At 42.1% G+C, this 17051-nt stretch overlaps 1 protein-coding gene across 9 annotated transcripts in view; it reads left to right on the forward strand.

Annotated features, from left to right (window-relative positions):
• Window positions 1-17051, forward strand: part of LOC116431675 (uncharacterized) — a 346182-nt gene that overhangs the window by 149072 nt on the left and 180059 nt on the right. For 2 of the 9 annotated variants that reach the window (XM_031987441.2, XM_031987438.2), the window contains exon 2: window positions 11891-11961. The exons of 6 other annotated variants lie outside the window; for them this stretch is intronic. The gene's annotated coding sequence lies outside the window, so the exon portion shown is untranslated. Of the gene's footprint in view, window positions 1-11890; window positions 11962-14069; window positions 14365-17051 lie in introns of those variants that run through there. One more of the 9 variants, XM_076368236.1, reaches the window with a different exon arrangement.

Genomic DNA, 17051 nt, shown 5'->3' on the forward strand with positions numbered 1-17051 from the left:
CGATATATGTCTCAGGACGAGTCTCAACATGTATAAGGGTCTTAAAACGGAGTGGGGTACACGCGGCAGCAATGAAATAGCCGCGCGATGACGAATAGTATCGCCGATAGGGAGGAGCGCGTGCACCCGCGACGAATCAATGAATCGAAGGAGAAAGTGATATCGCGACTCGCAACTCTTCAATGAGAGTATCCAGCAGCGACGTTGCAGAAACGAGGCGCTGATACTATTCATCGCATTGTTCCCATTGTGTTGCATCTACATGCTCGCAATTAACATTTGAACGGCGGTATATTATTCTTGGTGGCTTTCATTTGACAAAAGTACATACCGACACGATATCGGCAGATTTTTCTGAAAGGTTAAGAAATAGTTTCCGCAAAAATGTTCGGTGCGTGTTCCTTTCATTGGTCAGCCTTCGTATTCGAATACAATACTGAACAAACCAACAAAACTACCTTACGCCAGAAGCTTGTCATTTCGATTATTCCGACATACATAGAAATGAACTACCCGTTATACAACGAAATACGATAAGTACACTAACATTTACAATAATTTAAAAATATAGAAGTGATATTTTCTCAGTTCTGTGCCAAGTTTCCTACGCTGCAAATTATCCAGTCCCACTTCAAAATACAACAGGCAACGATAGAATATCAAACAGCAAAAGAACCAGAAAGAGAGAGTAACGGTACTCTCAAAGACCATAATCGCGGTTCTTCCGCATTCCTGCGTGCATCGGGTTGCAATCTACTCTCAGTTGTTTCCAATTCTGTTCCGTTGGTGCTGCGAGGAAGCGAAACGGCATGGGGGCGAAAAACTGGGAAGAAAGGAGCGGCGAGAACGGCCGGGTAAGAGAACCGAGCCAACGGAAACTTTTCCCGTGCAAAGTACCACGCGGACTGGCTCGAGGTTATGAAATTCTGATGGCTCATAAAATGTAAGAAAATTTACAGACTTCACCCCCCTTCTTCCTCCCCCTTCTCTGCTACCCGCCCATCGTACCCTCGCCGTCGTCTCTCTGTTTCTTCACCGGGTGCACGCTTTTCCCGGTCCTCGGTGTTCCCGGCCTCTCCTGCTTCGTTCCTCCTTCGGCTTCGTCCTGCCGCCAGCGACTTTGCGAACTGAACGGAAGAACGGCTCGGGAGCGCGAAAGGGGACGACGACGGTGCTGGCGGCGTAAAGTTTAAAACCCGTGGCAATCGATTAGGGACCTTGGAAAAGAAGGCCGGGCCACGTTGCTCGCTAACTGGCTCGCCTTTTTTTCGACCTCGATCCTGTCGATTTACCTTCAACTGGGGCCCTCATTTCAACCCCTTGCGCAGGTAACAAATTCAGGCTTGGCAGAGTCTCGCGAGAAGAATTTTGTTTGTACCCATTTTACTGATATGTGCAATTAGTTTTGTGTATTAAGGAGTTTATAAAGAGGTTATAGAGCAATCTGAAATATGTAATGCAATGAGACCATTGGAGAGTGGAATAGGAGATTTTGGGATAGAAACATGTTGTCGTATGTGGCATGTATTCCCTAAGCAAGAGGCTAAACATTTTCTGAATTGCATGACGATGGTGATCAGCGAAACAGCCAACAAGTTTTGATAAATCCTTTATGTCTTGGGTATGTTAGTTTCAATCTGTGTTACTGTTTTCGATAGAGATACTCTGAGATTGGTCGATTAGTGTATGGGATAAGTGAAAATATTCTTTGTACTTATTATTTTTATTATAAAAGCGTATACGGGCGTATCTTATAAGACATTGCAGTTAGTTCACATTGAAGCTGGGTCATTTCGAACTAAGATAAAGTATTATCTTGTACCTTTCATTCATTTTCTCCTGTAAATTTACTATTTCCCGGACTATAATACCGATACTGCAGTATAAATAGTGGTGCATCATTTTGCACAATTGAATTTTGTGATATTTGTATCGTTGTGTGACATTAGGACATCGATTGGCAGATCTTAACTGTCCAACCGATCGACACGAGCCAAATGAGGGTCTTGGCAATGGGTAATGAATAACCGTGTGCGAATGGAAATGTTAGTCACGCTGCATCTTCTGAGAAGTGATTATTCCGGAGCTATCGACTCGAGCCTTTGCCAAGATTCCTTTATTATCGGTCAAATTGCAGCTGTTTGATAGAAGCCAATGCTAACGGGTTTTAGAATGTTATTTAGTTGCTGGAAATTGGCAAGTGTTCAGAGTGCGGAGTCGGTGAATTGGTCGATTCGGAGTTATCCGATTTTGGACGAATAAACTTGGTGATTTGAACGACTGTTATGAGACTGCTTTCACGTATTGATGTAATTAATCTGCAATCCACATAATTTCCTACAGCGATATTCTTGACGAATACCAAAAATATCGTAACCTTTTCACGTGAACTGAAAAAAATTAAGTAATTATTTCTTCAATATTGCTTTACGAGTGTAGAGATCTTTTTCTAAATGAATTTGATTAAACGAGATGTACATATTGAAGTTGAGAGTTAGGGGAAACGGAATGTGTATAATCAGACAGCTTTTGGTTTACATAAATACTTCGTGTTATCGTTATTATTATCACTAGGAGAAGATATGGAAATTAATTTTTAAAATTAACCAAAAGTGAATAATTTAAATACAAGTCATTGCTTCTTAAATATTTCCTAATCATTAATGGTCGGAGGAGATGCATATTTTTTTATATACGTTTGAAAAATGTATAGAATATTTTTTATCGTTACTTTTGCAAAGGTGGGTATTGTTAAGATTGAAAAGTTTGACGATATCGGACGAGAATATCTCAGCTCCCCTCGGTCTGTCTGCTTTATCCTTCATCAACGTTTTCTGGTGTGGGGTAGATACGGGAAAGGGTTAATTAACAGCAACCAAGTGAATAAGACATGATCACGGGAAATTACACGGGGAACGGTTCGAAAGGCGATAGTCAAACTATTTTCTTCTATTATCGAAACTTCTCGATTCTCTCATTCCTCCTTTTCAATAAACTTCAGTGTTCCGTGACTCTTTAACTACAAATGCGACAATACGGGATAATGTTAAATGTTTTGGGGAGCCACCAATTTTAATTATTTCCAATGTCAACTCTGTGTGTGTGTGTGTTTGTGTGTGTGTGTGTGTGTGTAATCTCAATTAATTTCCTACACAAAATTACATTTTTATTGTTTCGTCAATAAAACACCGCGTAAATAAAGTCAGTCAGTACAAAAGAAAGAATATTCGTAATAGAAACTAGAACACATAAGTTTCAGAAATTCATGTTTATTTCAAATAGCAAAACATATTTTCTAGTCGTGTAAATTAAGATCGCACATAAAACCTACCGCATAAATAACGTTATAATTTACCGCGTAAAAACAGTGCCCTATGAATTGAGGAACGAGTGTAGTTCCAATAAAATATTGTACCTACTTCACTGTATTTAATTCGAAATTGTCTGCAAGACTTCACTAACTGTCTATGCACACGTAGTCATAGGGTGTCTATTTTAATACAACAGCTAACAAATATCGATTTCTGCTTCACCTCTATTTTCTAGACTGTTATTTTCTCGTCTCTATTATATTTACTTCTTTACCTTCCAAACCTGATATGTCAAGATTAATAGTTCAGTACTCTTCCATATTACAATTCCCACGGAATTGCCAGAAAATTCATTGAACTCACTAACACTATAAAACACGTACTTAATACATGAATTTTATTTTTGTTCTACATTCAAGTATCGTTTTTACAAACATTGAGATTTAGCAAACAGGTCTTAGAGGAAACTAAGAACTCACCTACAAACCATTATTTTATTTTTACTTTATATTATCTATCTTATATATCACAAAATTATGCATTTTCTTATATTATTCTGCACTGTTGTCATTCTTCCATCGTGCAATGATAAACGACGTGTAGCCGAGGATTGTCGTACCTTTGTTTCTGAAGGATTTGTGGTATATTGCGGGACGAAAATTTCCAGGCTGGATGTGGCGGGGAATCTTTAGACGGCGATGCTCGCCCGACACTCGCCAATCTCGCGCGTATAATTATGTATAAAGGTGGCGGGCGACGATGACGACGACGATGAAGCCCGAGTTGGCGACGGTGATGGCGACGGTGGTGGTGGTGGTGGTGGTGGTGGTGGCTCGCCACTCAAAATACGTCTAAATATTAATGAGCTGTCCCTGCCTACGGCGCACCACCTTCGTTTGGGCATTCACGCTCTCCTCAGACGGTGGCTGAGTGTTGGCGAATGTGTCGAAAAGTGTGTTGGTGTAAAATTAACGCGGGGGAAAGATGGTTGCTCGTCGTTACGTGTACACCTGGCTGGAGGCTAGAGATGCGCACGATAACCGTATAACGGCGAAACGAAAGCGATTCGGATGAAGTGAGGTCGTCTCACACCATTTCAGTTGAAGTCCGTTCAATAGGCTGTTGTGAGACAGACTTGCTCAGAGTTTAGTTTCAATGTCTCTGGAATTTAAAAAAATGCGGCAATTCGAAGTTATTTGCTCGTAGTTTGGTTACAACCTTTTTCGAAATTGAAAAAATACGCTTGATATTTAGTTTGATTGTTTTTGAGATAGAGGAAGTACAGTATTTTGGAATGATTTGGTTTAAAGTTTAGTTTTAATGTGTTTGAAACTGAAAACCAACAATGTTTTGAAATGTAGGTTAATCTTTAATGGAGCTGATTGAAACTTGTTTGAAATATTTCATTGTGTTGTATTATTGTATTCAAGATAATATTAAAAACTGTGTCCCTCGATTACTTAGATAGTATTATTAATAGTCGTGCCAATAAGCTTTATTCTTTGAACACTTCATTCTGATAATCAATTCTATTCTCCCTTATTGCTCACAACGCCTCAATTGATCTTCTCGATCACCGTCTCGAATGACAATTATTCATTGTTCAAGGGACTATAAGTAACGTGGAATGGGATACACCGTGAGTGAAGGTTGGAAAAATTGTCTCAGTTCTATGTAAACTGAGTTGTTTCATTGAGTGATGTATAGCGCGCTTCCGTGTATGCAAACGACGGGCATCTCTAAGCGTGTCTCCAATTTAAGGCTAGCAGGAAGTAGCTCTGATCAATAATTAACTAGATATAGGTCTCTGGCGCGACTGCTTACACTATCGATAATAAGTGGCACGGCTCTACAACACAGTTCTCTACGGAGAACATAATTCCGTTTGTGTCTAATATCGCCTCACAGTTAGACGCATAGATATCGCGTGTACAGAAAGAAATTCTTGTACCGAGTGATGTCGGAAATGACTTTCAAGAAGCACTGAAGTCATTCTGATAATACGTTGAACTGTAAACAATTCTCTTAACAGTAGTACAGCTCCGTAATTGATCAGACATTGGTATCGAGTACTATTTAATGTTTAATATTTATACGACTTCATAGATATTTTCTTTATTTCCCAAATTCTTTGAAAAGTTTATACGATTCTAACTTCTTATAAATCATCATAATTTAATTAATTGTTTTCGTTTAGTGTTATTAATTTTCTATTCTATTACAACGTTGAATTTGTATATCTCTGCTTTCTCTTGTGTTTTATTTTGTTTTTTATCAAATGGCTTGATAAAGAGGCTATCGTAGCGTAAAATGCTTCAAAATACGGTGGACGGGGGGATTGACAGGATGAAGTTACTCGATAGTACAAAGACTGTCATGCAAGATGCGCCGTCAAGTAGCAATCACTTCGTACCCCTATCTTGCTTTACCCCTCTTCATTTTGTTCTCCTCTATTTTCTCGGTACTCCTTCCGTTCTGTTCTTCCTGGCTGGCAGATCCTTCGGGACGGTTAATTGTGAGCGACAGTCGCAACGAGTAACGAGAGAGGGATCAACGTCGCTTTCGAGAACTTCTCAAAAGTTCCGACGACGTAGCGCGCATTATCAAAGAATTTAGCGACGTGGCTGTCACCAAACATGTCAAGTAATCGGCAAAATCGTTGGTTACTTTCATAAACACTATCGAATTTTCCGTTACCACTTATTAATTCAATTTTCCATCTTCACTTATTAACTCAATGTTCATTTCCAGAGGAAATACACAATATATGTGCATAGTGTGTGATTCTTTTTTTAGATATTTAATTTAGAATCAGAGTCGCAGTGATGACTAATAATCACTTATAGTTCAAAGTTCTTGGTACTGAAATAAATAGTGAGTTTACCATTGAGTCATTTATAGTTTATAACATTGAAGTGTAAAAAATGTTAATATCGAATATATTGTTCTATATAACATCTTCATGCATATCAGGTCTTCATGTCACAGTCAAGAAACTTTTCCAGCTATGTAGACAGTGTTCGTAGATCGAAACAAAAGCGATAAAATGTCACATTCTACGGCAAGCATAAAGCATTAAACGATACAAGGAAACATATATAGGGTGTCTCGCTTAAGTTGACCATCTAAATTATGTACGCTGCTATCAGAAATAGAAAGAAGCAACTTTAAGAAGTTTATATGATTCTGAAATATGCATTAGTAGAAACGAAGAGAATCCTTATGAACTGATTTTAAATGACACTTGAAAGTCATTGTCATCATTCGTAAATATAATGACTCTAAAATGATCTTGAACGCGAAAGAGGAATTGATCATCTCATTCTCGACCATAAGATTATTTTAAAATTCAATTCCACAAATCATTGCAATCTGCCCTACAATTCATTCTAAAATAAGACTATTTACATTCATCGAAAAACCAAAGATTAAGAATATTTCTGTTATTTTAAAATTATTAAAATGATCAAACTATTTTGAGGGACATTACAATAAATTCAAGTATCTGCACAATCAACAATAAAAATCGTTTTAAATCTCGAAAAACGTATTCTCGTGATTTCTACGAGGAAATTTCAGTAATTACTGAGTACCAAGATAATTCGAAAAGATAGTCGATTCGAAAATCGCGCATATGCAGTACACTATTGGCGTGGAACGCGACTAGCCTCCGCGTTTACTTTTCATCTCCATCCCGCTGAACCTTCAGCGACTGTATTTACCAGTTCTCGTAGGTACTTAATTTTGCTTTCGGAATTAATTCCGCCGCGGAGGACTCGGTGGGTGGGAAACGGCGTAGGTGTTACCTAAAGGTAAGACTTGCCGCCGTCGGTAGCAGCCGGGATGGTGTTAGTGGCACATTGAAATACCGGCGATATGCCGGCGAAGCGAACCCGGAGGAAACTTCCGCCGAGTATTTTCCCGGGACTGTCTCTCACAATTAGAATACTCCGGAGAGAGCTGGCCTCGTAGTCGTAGATGCGGGAGTAACGTGCAGATAGGTGCCTATTACGGCGGGGGAGCCATCGTCGATTTTCCGAAAATAGAGAGGGCGTGGGCGAGACAGGGACGGAATGATGATTTATTGTACCCTGGGAATGCGCATCTCCCGAACGAATCTAGCCCACGCCTCGAGGAAATATCGTTGACTCGAGGATATCGGACTGCTACGGATTTTATCGTTAAGGGTAGTGGTTACTGGGGAAACCCTGTGGATAGATCCGAGCGGGCTAATAACTTTCGAACGAATTACTTCGTATTAGAATAATTCTATTTTCCTCAAACTGTTTCACTTTGAATGAAGGTTCTAGGAAAAACGGTTTTCAGATAATTATATCCTTACAAAAAATTAAGAGTATGATAAGAATAATAGTAAGAATAAAATACACAAGGGACATCCGACTCGTACAATATCACTTCATCTATTTTGCAACTCGTCATCTTTACATTCTAATTTATACTAATCTCCGTCGAGGTTATTGCAGATGACATCTAACACTTACAATCCTGTCCAAACTTGCTACATTGAAACACGCGATTTATCTGTTCAAACTATAATATACAAAACGCTAAGATACGTCTTTACCTCCAGCAATACATAAAGCTTCGTCCCAGGCTCGGGTGCCATTCAAAAAGTGTTACCCAATTTATATCCGATCGCCTTTCCTGTCAGCGTAGCAGCCGTCGAGAGGGAAACGCGGTTCAGTTGCGATGGAATCGCGTGACGTGTAATTCGATGGCTCGGACGGACGGCTCTAGGAATAGTTGTTGGTTATCCGAGTGGTAAGCCCGGCTAGGTGTGTGTCTTTAGAAAAGCATTAGTGTCCGGAATTAATTGATCGCGGAAGGGAAGTGGATACCTACGCGAGCTTACATGTTCCTCTTTGCCTGCCTCTAGCCTCCTCTATCCTGCACTCTCCTCCTCACACACACCTGCAACCACACGAACACATACACGTACATGTATACACTCTCTAGTCCCTCCACTCTAGCCCTCTCCCTTTCTCTGCCTCGCTAGTTGGCTGGTTTGGGGGTGCAGGGTAATATCGGTACTAGCCTGTACCAGTCGATGAGCCACTCGCAGCTCTCCCCCTCTTCATGGCCTCTTCTTGCATTGCCTCCTACACACGGCTGTGCTCGGGGGCAACGATATAATCCGGTACCTCGTTCCCCGTGACTGTTGCCCGCGTTTTTAATACCGGAGCACCTCTCGACACGTATCAACCCCGTTTTTCAGCAACCGCGATCCTACCGACCGCGTTCATTTGATTCGACCGCTCGTCGACCGTTTACTTTTTCTCGCGTTTTTCCTGTCGCCCGATGGATGCGGTTCTTTCTACCCCGCGCGAGTTTCAACTCGGTTATCTGCTGAGTTCTACGAATTGTATTAATACACGCAAGTAGCCATGTGTCGTTTAGCTTATTTTTGTCAGGACACTTTCAACGAGATGCGAAATTAATCGTTGGGTTGGCTTTCGTAGACTTTTATTGGGATTTTATGTAATACCAAGGCTCGTCATTTAAACTTTGCAGAATGTTTCTTTGAGTCACGTTTAATTAAAAATTTGTTGCGATATGGGTGCATTCCGAAATAGAGTGTATGTGTAGTACATTTCTTTCGACATTTGAACCGTTATGTTTAATTAAAAATTTGTTAATGATGGAGAGTACTGAAATTGGAACGGAAAGTATGTCGTGTTGTTTATTAGATAGCCAGCTCTCATCTGAGGAATATTATTAATATTTGAACTCGGGATATGGGACAGGTTGATTTGATCAAAAGGATACTGATGCATTGAACGAGGTTCAAATTTAGTTACAAAATTATGATAAACAAATGTAAGTTTAACCAATTTAACCGTACGCAACTTGAGAATTCGGTATGCAGCCTTGTACATCTTGCTCGCTACGTACTAATTTTACCCAAACCCCACTGCAAAATTAAATTATGAATTATCATGTACATTTCAATACTTTCCTGCATATTCAGCAGTCTTTAATATTCCGTAGGAGAAATGTCTGTATCCAGTGAATATAACATTCACGAACACTGAAGTGATATTGCCTAAATTGTGTTATAAGAATTCAAACTGAAATACGCCGCCATGCCGAGTTTGCAAACATAATACGTACCTCTGAATTGTGTTTTACCGTTTTTAGACTATCATGCATAGCGGTACACTTTATTTCGCCGAGATTCCTTCCATTGTCTTCTTTTTACGTGCGTGTCGTCGTTGAGAATTTTCGGCGCCGGGGGCCAAGAGGCGCGTAATGGTTAGAAACGTTTGTTTGAGGAGGCCGAGGGCCAACGGTTATTAAGCTCAGGCCGCAGACCACATCAGAGCCAGCCAGAAAGGGCCCTTGGCATATTCACCTAACCTGTAACCCTTTCTCTCCAGGCACGGCTCGCTCCGCGTATCTATCATAATTTACGATGCTCCGCGCGCGCCCCAGTCTCTGATGATCAATCCTTCACGGATTTCATTCAGCCGTCCGCGCGACACAAAGTTTTAATACGAGATGCATATTTCATTGTCTGGAGCTGTCCCCTCGACGCGGTTTCCTGCCGGTGCAGGTTATTAGCACTCGTTGCCCGGCCTGCGTCGTTTCCAGCGGAGATGCTCACGAAAGCGATAAGACTCATATATCTCGATGACCTTAATTATAATTAATTGGATTTCGGCGAGTCTCCCGATCAGCTAATTATCATTTCAACAGTTAAAGCGATTTTCACACAAATGATACATACGATTATTCTGCATTCAAGGATTATATTTCCCGAATATTCAAATATCTTCCATTGTTTAGCTAGTAATCGCTAAATGTACTATAATTATATCAGTTATTATCCTACATTCTGTCAATATTTAATCTTTACAGACTTGAAGTAACCAATGTTCCTCTTCGTTAATCGCAAAACTAACATTTCAAAGATTTCTAATCACTCCAGCGTCTTCGCACGAAATCTTCCACATTTCACACTAAAAGCATCAAAACAATCACCAGCAAAAAAGATATTCCCTTCCCCCCAGTCCCATCCGTAGCCTACACCCCTCCGCATCCTGATAATTCGTCGATTCCCTATATTTGCCGGCCGAATCACCGGAATCGATACGTTCACCCAAATCCCCCGATTTTCCGGCCGGCCGCGTTCTACGGCCGGTCCCGCGGTATCGGGTCGCGGCGTGACTGCCGGGACACGCCTATCCAGCCACTTAGACGCAATCACGAAACCAATTGGAATCGGTAAATATCTGTGCCTCAGCTCCGGTGGCAAAGGGAGAGGAGCGAAGGTTGCCCCCGAGGAGGGCTGAAACGAGCGAGGTCGAAGGGCAGGAAGGAGGGAGAGGTACCGCGGGTGTGCAAGCGGTTAGCCCGGATCGAGTAGTCGGCTTGATATCCAGCAGATATGTCCTTGAAGCATGCGAGGGCGGCGTGTAATGCGTGTGTGCCGGATAAAGGACGCCGATACTCCTCGTGCTCCCTCACACGCTTTTGCGTTAAACGCCCCCACGCGCGCCGCGTAATGGATATGCGCCGGGTTGATGTCTCTCTTTCTCTCTGTCCGACCCGTAAACGCCGTTCGCCGGGCCAGGTTCCCTGTTGCACCAGCGATGGCGTGCAGCCGTGAGGTTTTGCCCCGGCGCGGCGAGGCGCTCGTTCCTCTATCCACGGAAATCTGCCTCTAGGCGCGTTGCAGAAGCACCGCGTTCCGAGATCCGACGTGATAAGTGGTTAAACGGCAGTAAGTAAATGTTGTAACGCGCACCGTCGACATTCTCCGGGCCTCGAAGACGCCCGGTTCCGCGACGCGCGATGATAATGCATCGCGAATACGACGACGGTGGTGGGGCGTTATGAAATTAGGATTAACGGTAGAATAATATTTGCCAAACGGTGGGGTTCATTGAGTGATGCTCAATGATGGTCACTTAGAACGGAATATTTCTGGATCGTGTATCGGCGAAGATACGTAATTCTTATATTTTATTGTTAGATTCGCTTCGGACAGTTGTAATATGATAATATGTCTTATAGTTTACGGGTTATAGATGTACATAATGATTAAATTATGATAATGTTGTATCACGTCTAATGATAATGTTGCATATTTATTAGGTTTTAAATCATGATTACTCATTACGATCAGCTACCGCGTTTCCGTGCCTAGAAACGGATAGCAGGACGAGAACGAAATTGTTAACAAGTCGCTTCCCTTTAAATTATGCCTGTGGGCTAATAACAGGCAGACACATGACATTCGTGCACGGCAATAATTAATTTTCGCAATTATGCCTGCCTTCGATCCTTCCTCCTCTGCAGCTTGCCTCCGTCATCGACGCATCCACTGTCTCCTTACGTGTACAATTACGATTGAAATTTGATTTCTTCTTGAAACATTTTTCCGACAAAAGCACGACTCGAATCTGCGTACAATTATATCCGAATACATTTAAAGCTTTTTATAAACCATAAACGAACGGGGAACCCTAATCTACAGATAATACGCACACCGAAATCACCCCAGCGCCGCATACTTCGCAATTCTAATTCCCCCTGAAACGATCTTCTGTTCGCAGGTAAATACCGAGACGCCACTCTGGGGTCGCATTAAAGTCGCTAATCGTCCTCGTCTACCTCCTCGGGTCGGGTAAGTTAAGAAACTTTCAAAAATATTCGTAGACGTGTACACTGTTTCGGCGTGCCGACACCGTCGTGGTGCATCCTTCAGCCACGGAACCGTGCAGACGAAAAAAAATTAATAAATTCCTTACCTTCGTTGGGGAAGTTTCCAGTCGGAGTCTCTTGTCGTCGGTGGCACGGTGTCGAGGCGGTTCGAAAGTGGTCTCCGCTGTAACAGCGCGGAAAGTGGGGGGAGGGGATCGGTGGCAGGGGAGTAAATTAGTAATTAGAAATCTGATACAGGTAAGGTAAGTCGGTGTTGTTTCGGCATTGCGTGGCTGTGCGCGTCGCGTGGACTTCTGCGACAGGCACGGCCTCGCGTGACCCGACGCCTCCGTAGGGGTGGCCCAGGGGTAGCCCTGGGCAAAGAGCATGGAGAACGGGGCGGACGGAACAGGGACGGCGAACGGCGAACGGGGCAGGGGGCGAAGGAAGCCGGGAGACCGGCCTGGAAAACGTAAGGGATGACAATTATGCCCTACAGGTAATTGCCAGGTTGCAGTTAAACGGGCCAGGCGGCCTGCTGGCTTGTCCTGTCGCGGCTACCATGAAACGCGAGCTTTCATCGGAAAATCATAGCTTTTAAAAACCGTCACGCTCCCTCGTGGCCCTCTAATTTATCGCGGTTTCCGTTTTTCCGTTGGCCTGACACTGCTGCCGCGTACAAGGCGAATCCGATTTCGCGTCACATGATTTCTGGTTACTTTTGTATGCTATCGCTTGGAAATGTTAGGCCATTTAATATGAAATATTTCTTTATTCGAGGGTTGATCACTGTGAAAGCAAAATTTGTGATAAGGATTGAAGATTGAGAATTGAGTACTGAGTATAATACGAGTTATGAATGTTTCTTGATTATCCAATTACTATGTAAGGGTTCTCGCTGCCAAGGAAATAAGTTTTGATGAACCAGGTAAACCGTTCTTAAAATTGGATTCTCGGTGCTTTGCCATAGGAAAAATCAATCTTAAACGCTCGTGAAGTGCGCGTTGTTATAGCATATGGCATGGGTAACGTGTCCGTCCATTACTCGCTGCTCCTACCATAGTGTAATCCGTCTTCCATAGCGTTTAGTATTTTCTTACCACTGCTTTAGAGGGTTACTGTATATACCAAGAATTCTAGCACTATCACTTGCTATTCTTACATTACACTTTCTACACTCACACCATACATTTAAAAAAAGTAACAAATGACTCACCGAATTTCAACAAAATCACATCACTTGTCAAATTGATCGTTCGCGTTCGACTAAAAATGGATATTTTTAGTAACATTCTAGTAAAATTTAATTTCCACTTTTCGAAATCAACGCATTTATTTGTAGCTGTTCAAGTCTATCTACATGTCAAACACCCTCCGCTTCCACAAATTTGCGCACCAACTCTAACCTTTCTGGAAATGATCTAGCTCCCACACGCGCGCCTCCTACATCTGACACAATCTCTTTATTCCGTTAAATTAACTCATTATTTCAAATAGTATCGAGCGGATCGCAAGTATAACCGAACGTGTTATGAGGTGGGAAACGAAGAAGAAAAAAAGGAAGGAGAGAAGAGCGAAACGCAGGAGATTCGGAAGGGGCGGAATTCTGGTTAGGGGGTGGGTTGTCCAGCGGTCAGAAGCGTTGAACCCTACGGCGACAATCGTCCACGAAATTAGCCGCAAATGTGTGTTATTTCGCGTGGCAGACCGACGTGCGGTGACGTATATCGTGGGCATCTATTATGAAAGCAGTCCCGTAAAGGCTGCCGCCTACCGACGCTGGGTTCTGCACGCGCCTTTTCCCACGTGCTCGTAAGCCACGTACACCGGTCGCTCGCGCCGCGGCTAACGGCGGCGGCGGTGGCGCGCTGCCCGTGTTTAGAACCGCTTAGGAAAGTGGAATGAGAAGGGAGGAGGGTAGCCATTTCTGTACTCGCTGTCACATTTGTCACGCTGATGGCTCGCGAACTCTGCACCGCGAGCGGCCACGTGGCGCGTAAACCTCGCGGGCAGATCGTGTCCGCGTACCTCCACGACTGCATGTCAATCCGATGCGACCACCCCGCGATCAGTTCACTTTTGAACCTTGGCACGCTTACAGCGTATATCAGGCTACGTGTCGTATTTGTTTTCTTCCAATTTTCCCGCTATACGTGTCCGATGTATATCGGGATACGCTGTCGTTTCACGTTCATTTCTTCCGGACGATTAGTGTCCGCGCGTTTTAACAATTTCACGAGGTAAACGGCTTTAGAAGGTTCTTCCGGTATTTAGATGTTCCCTTGGAAGAAGTGTTTGCTCGCGGTTGGAAGAAGTTTGAACGTCTGCGGGTGGAGTGACGGGAACGTTGCGTGAACCACGAACACTGCTTCTCGTTAGAATAAGAGTAAGTCCACTTGATTTTTTAAGAGAGTCTTTGGTAGGGTCGGAATGCTACGAATTCTTGCTGTGTTGTTGGGTAGTTGAGAGGAGTTTAATTTTGTAATTCGTTCTCCTTTTCGTACACTTTTTCAATTGTGTTCGATTTGAGTTACTAAGAATCAATTGATCGATTTCTATGCTTAGAAGAATCTGTAATGGAAGATGATGATAGTCTGGTATGTTACTCCTACCAGAGACCTTTCATGGTGTTTCTTTTCAGTTTACTTTGCACTTTGACCTATCGATGCCACTGCTTCTGTCGCGTATCCCAGTGAACTATAAAAAGTTAATTACTAATGCGTGCGTGTCAAGCGAATTTTCGAAACTGATTATCGCGGAATAAAGCCATATATGGGAAAGTTTCACCTCATTCTTCCGATTTGTCTTCTCATTTGGAATGATGTCCTCTTTGGTCGTAGCAAGATATGTACACACAACAAATCGGATACATATAATGAATTACTAGCATGTATTTTTAACACGAAATTAAACTCTTGACACAAATTTATACAAGTTTTTACTTGTACAACTTGATCGAAGATCGTAAAAGCCTTATAATTTCACTGCGTTAACTAAAAATATATACTTTGACATAATGTTATATTTAATTGACCAGAAGCGCAATACGAATTGCTACCTGCATATTTTGGTGCGGCAGCTCGCAGTCATAAAATCCGAAGAGAAATATAATTGCGCAAGCGCTTGTGCACCTCGGAATGTTTCTTACAGTGGCACTGTTCTGCAGTCTCATTTCGTGCACGCTGCTGCCCAAAGCCTCACGAGACGAAACTGAAAAATGGGGAGGAAAGGAGGAAAAAACGAGAGGAACGGTCGAATGGTTCGTGTGATGTCGTGTCGTTCGAGTGGCAGTCGCATGCCAGCCAGAGAATTACCGTCGAGTGGCTAGAGTTACCAGTAGGAGAACACGTATAGCTTCTGACGTTCGCATGACGGATGTCGATTCAATAGCTCGATTTCACCGGGCTCGAAGTCTAGATACCCCTGCGGCATCTAAGAGAAATTTTACACCAATCGATCACGATTAACTCTTCCTCCGGTCTCAGTCGATTATAATCGTCGTTGCCTCAAACCCTGCATCAAATTGTACGTTACAATACATAGAAAAGCTTTCGAGACAAATTAGAGATTGCAACTAGTAAATTTATAATTTGTCTTTGAACTAAGAATTTTCAAAATAATCAATTTCTTCGATAATGAAATCTGTCGTTTTAAATGATTGATGTAAGTAACGATTCTCTTGGAAATGAATTTCATATTCTATTTGTTGAAATTGTTTTAAAGTACAAAATAAAACTTGTTATTATTCATAAGTTTAGTTTAGTTTACCAGGAATTTTGAGCTTGTATTTCATCAGAAAATAGTAACAACATATAATGAAAGCAGTGCTTAAGTTTGAGAATAATCATCTATAACATAAACGTTGAAATAAGTTTTTTGAAACGCCTGGAGGAAAATATCGTCACTGCGAAGTTTCGAAGAGAATAAACAGTGCCCAGTAATAGTCTACCGTAATGTGCTATTACATTGCGAGAACAATGTTGCGACACGTAAACACTGGTTTCATCGTGAAATTATATTCGATGACATGTCTTAAAATTATTCGGAACAGAGTTGGATCGTTCCGTCAGTAAAAACGCAGGCGCGCATAGACATTATGAACCCATTAATCATATAAATACGGCGAGCCAGGTGGAATTATAGGATACTACGAACAGATCGTACTACATCGATCAGATCGAGTGAATTATCGATAAGACAGACCATTTGCTCGTCCCTCTCGTGTTTCCTATGGTCTGGACATTAAATGTACTTTCTACCTATTAATTATTCGAAACATGTTCTACCCACGAATCGCTGTAACGAACACTTGGTATCTGAGTAACCGGTGAACACATCTAAATCGCTTGCAACAGAAAAACAGAAATTGAGTAATGTTTTTTTTAATTAATTAATTCAGTAGCAGATCACAACATCCCAACAACATTTTTGTAAACATTCCAATTACAATTTATATATCTTCAAAAGATATTTCAAAATATCTACATTAGATAGAAAAAGAAGCATAAAATAGAAATATTTGTTTGATATCAATTGAAATCTAAGTTCAACCCTCATTCATGTCTCACAGCAATTCTGAAAATTACTCTTTTAAATTGCATTGTAGGCAGCAATTTCCTTCTTCGTTACAAAATTATTTTTGAATCGTAAATCAGTTGCGGCCCCTCGGTCGTATCACATACAGCACTATACCCTATATGAAATCGGCCAGCGTAAAGGCGCCAAGCCAGTCGGGAGAGCTCGGCGTTCAATGATTCGTTCAGTGGTTGCGCGTACCTCGATCGTCCCGATAATTCATTGCCGGTGCGCCGGAGATCGGACAGCAATATTACCGGATAAAATAAGCCATTAAGTCAGCGTTGCCGTCTCCGCGGTGGCTCTCTCCTTCGCCGTTATACGAAGACGTTTCCACGAAGACGCGTTCCTCCACGACCGGTCGTGGAAGACGGAGGGCTGCCAGGGGAGGAATCGAGGGTCGAAGCTAGGATTACCCGCCCGACCGAAAGGAGATTCCACTAAGCTTTCAGATTTTACCCTCTTAGCCGACCAAGGATTATAAAACGCAAATACGTC

The sequence above is a fragment of the Nomia melanderi genome, chromosome 6, assembly GCF_051020985.1.
Source record: "Nomia melanderi isolate GNS246 chromosome 6, iyNomMela1, whole genome shotgun sequence".
In the NCBI taxonomy this organism is placed as follows: Eukaryota; Metazoa; Arthropoda; class Insecta; order Hymenoptera; family Halictidae; genus Nomia; species Nomia melanderi.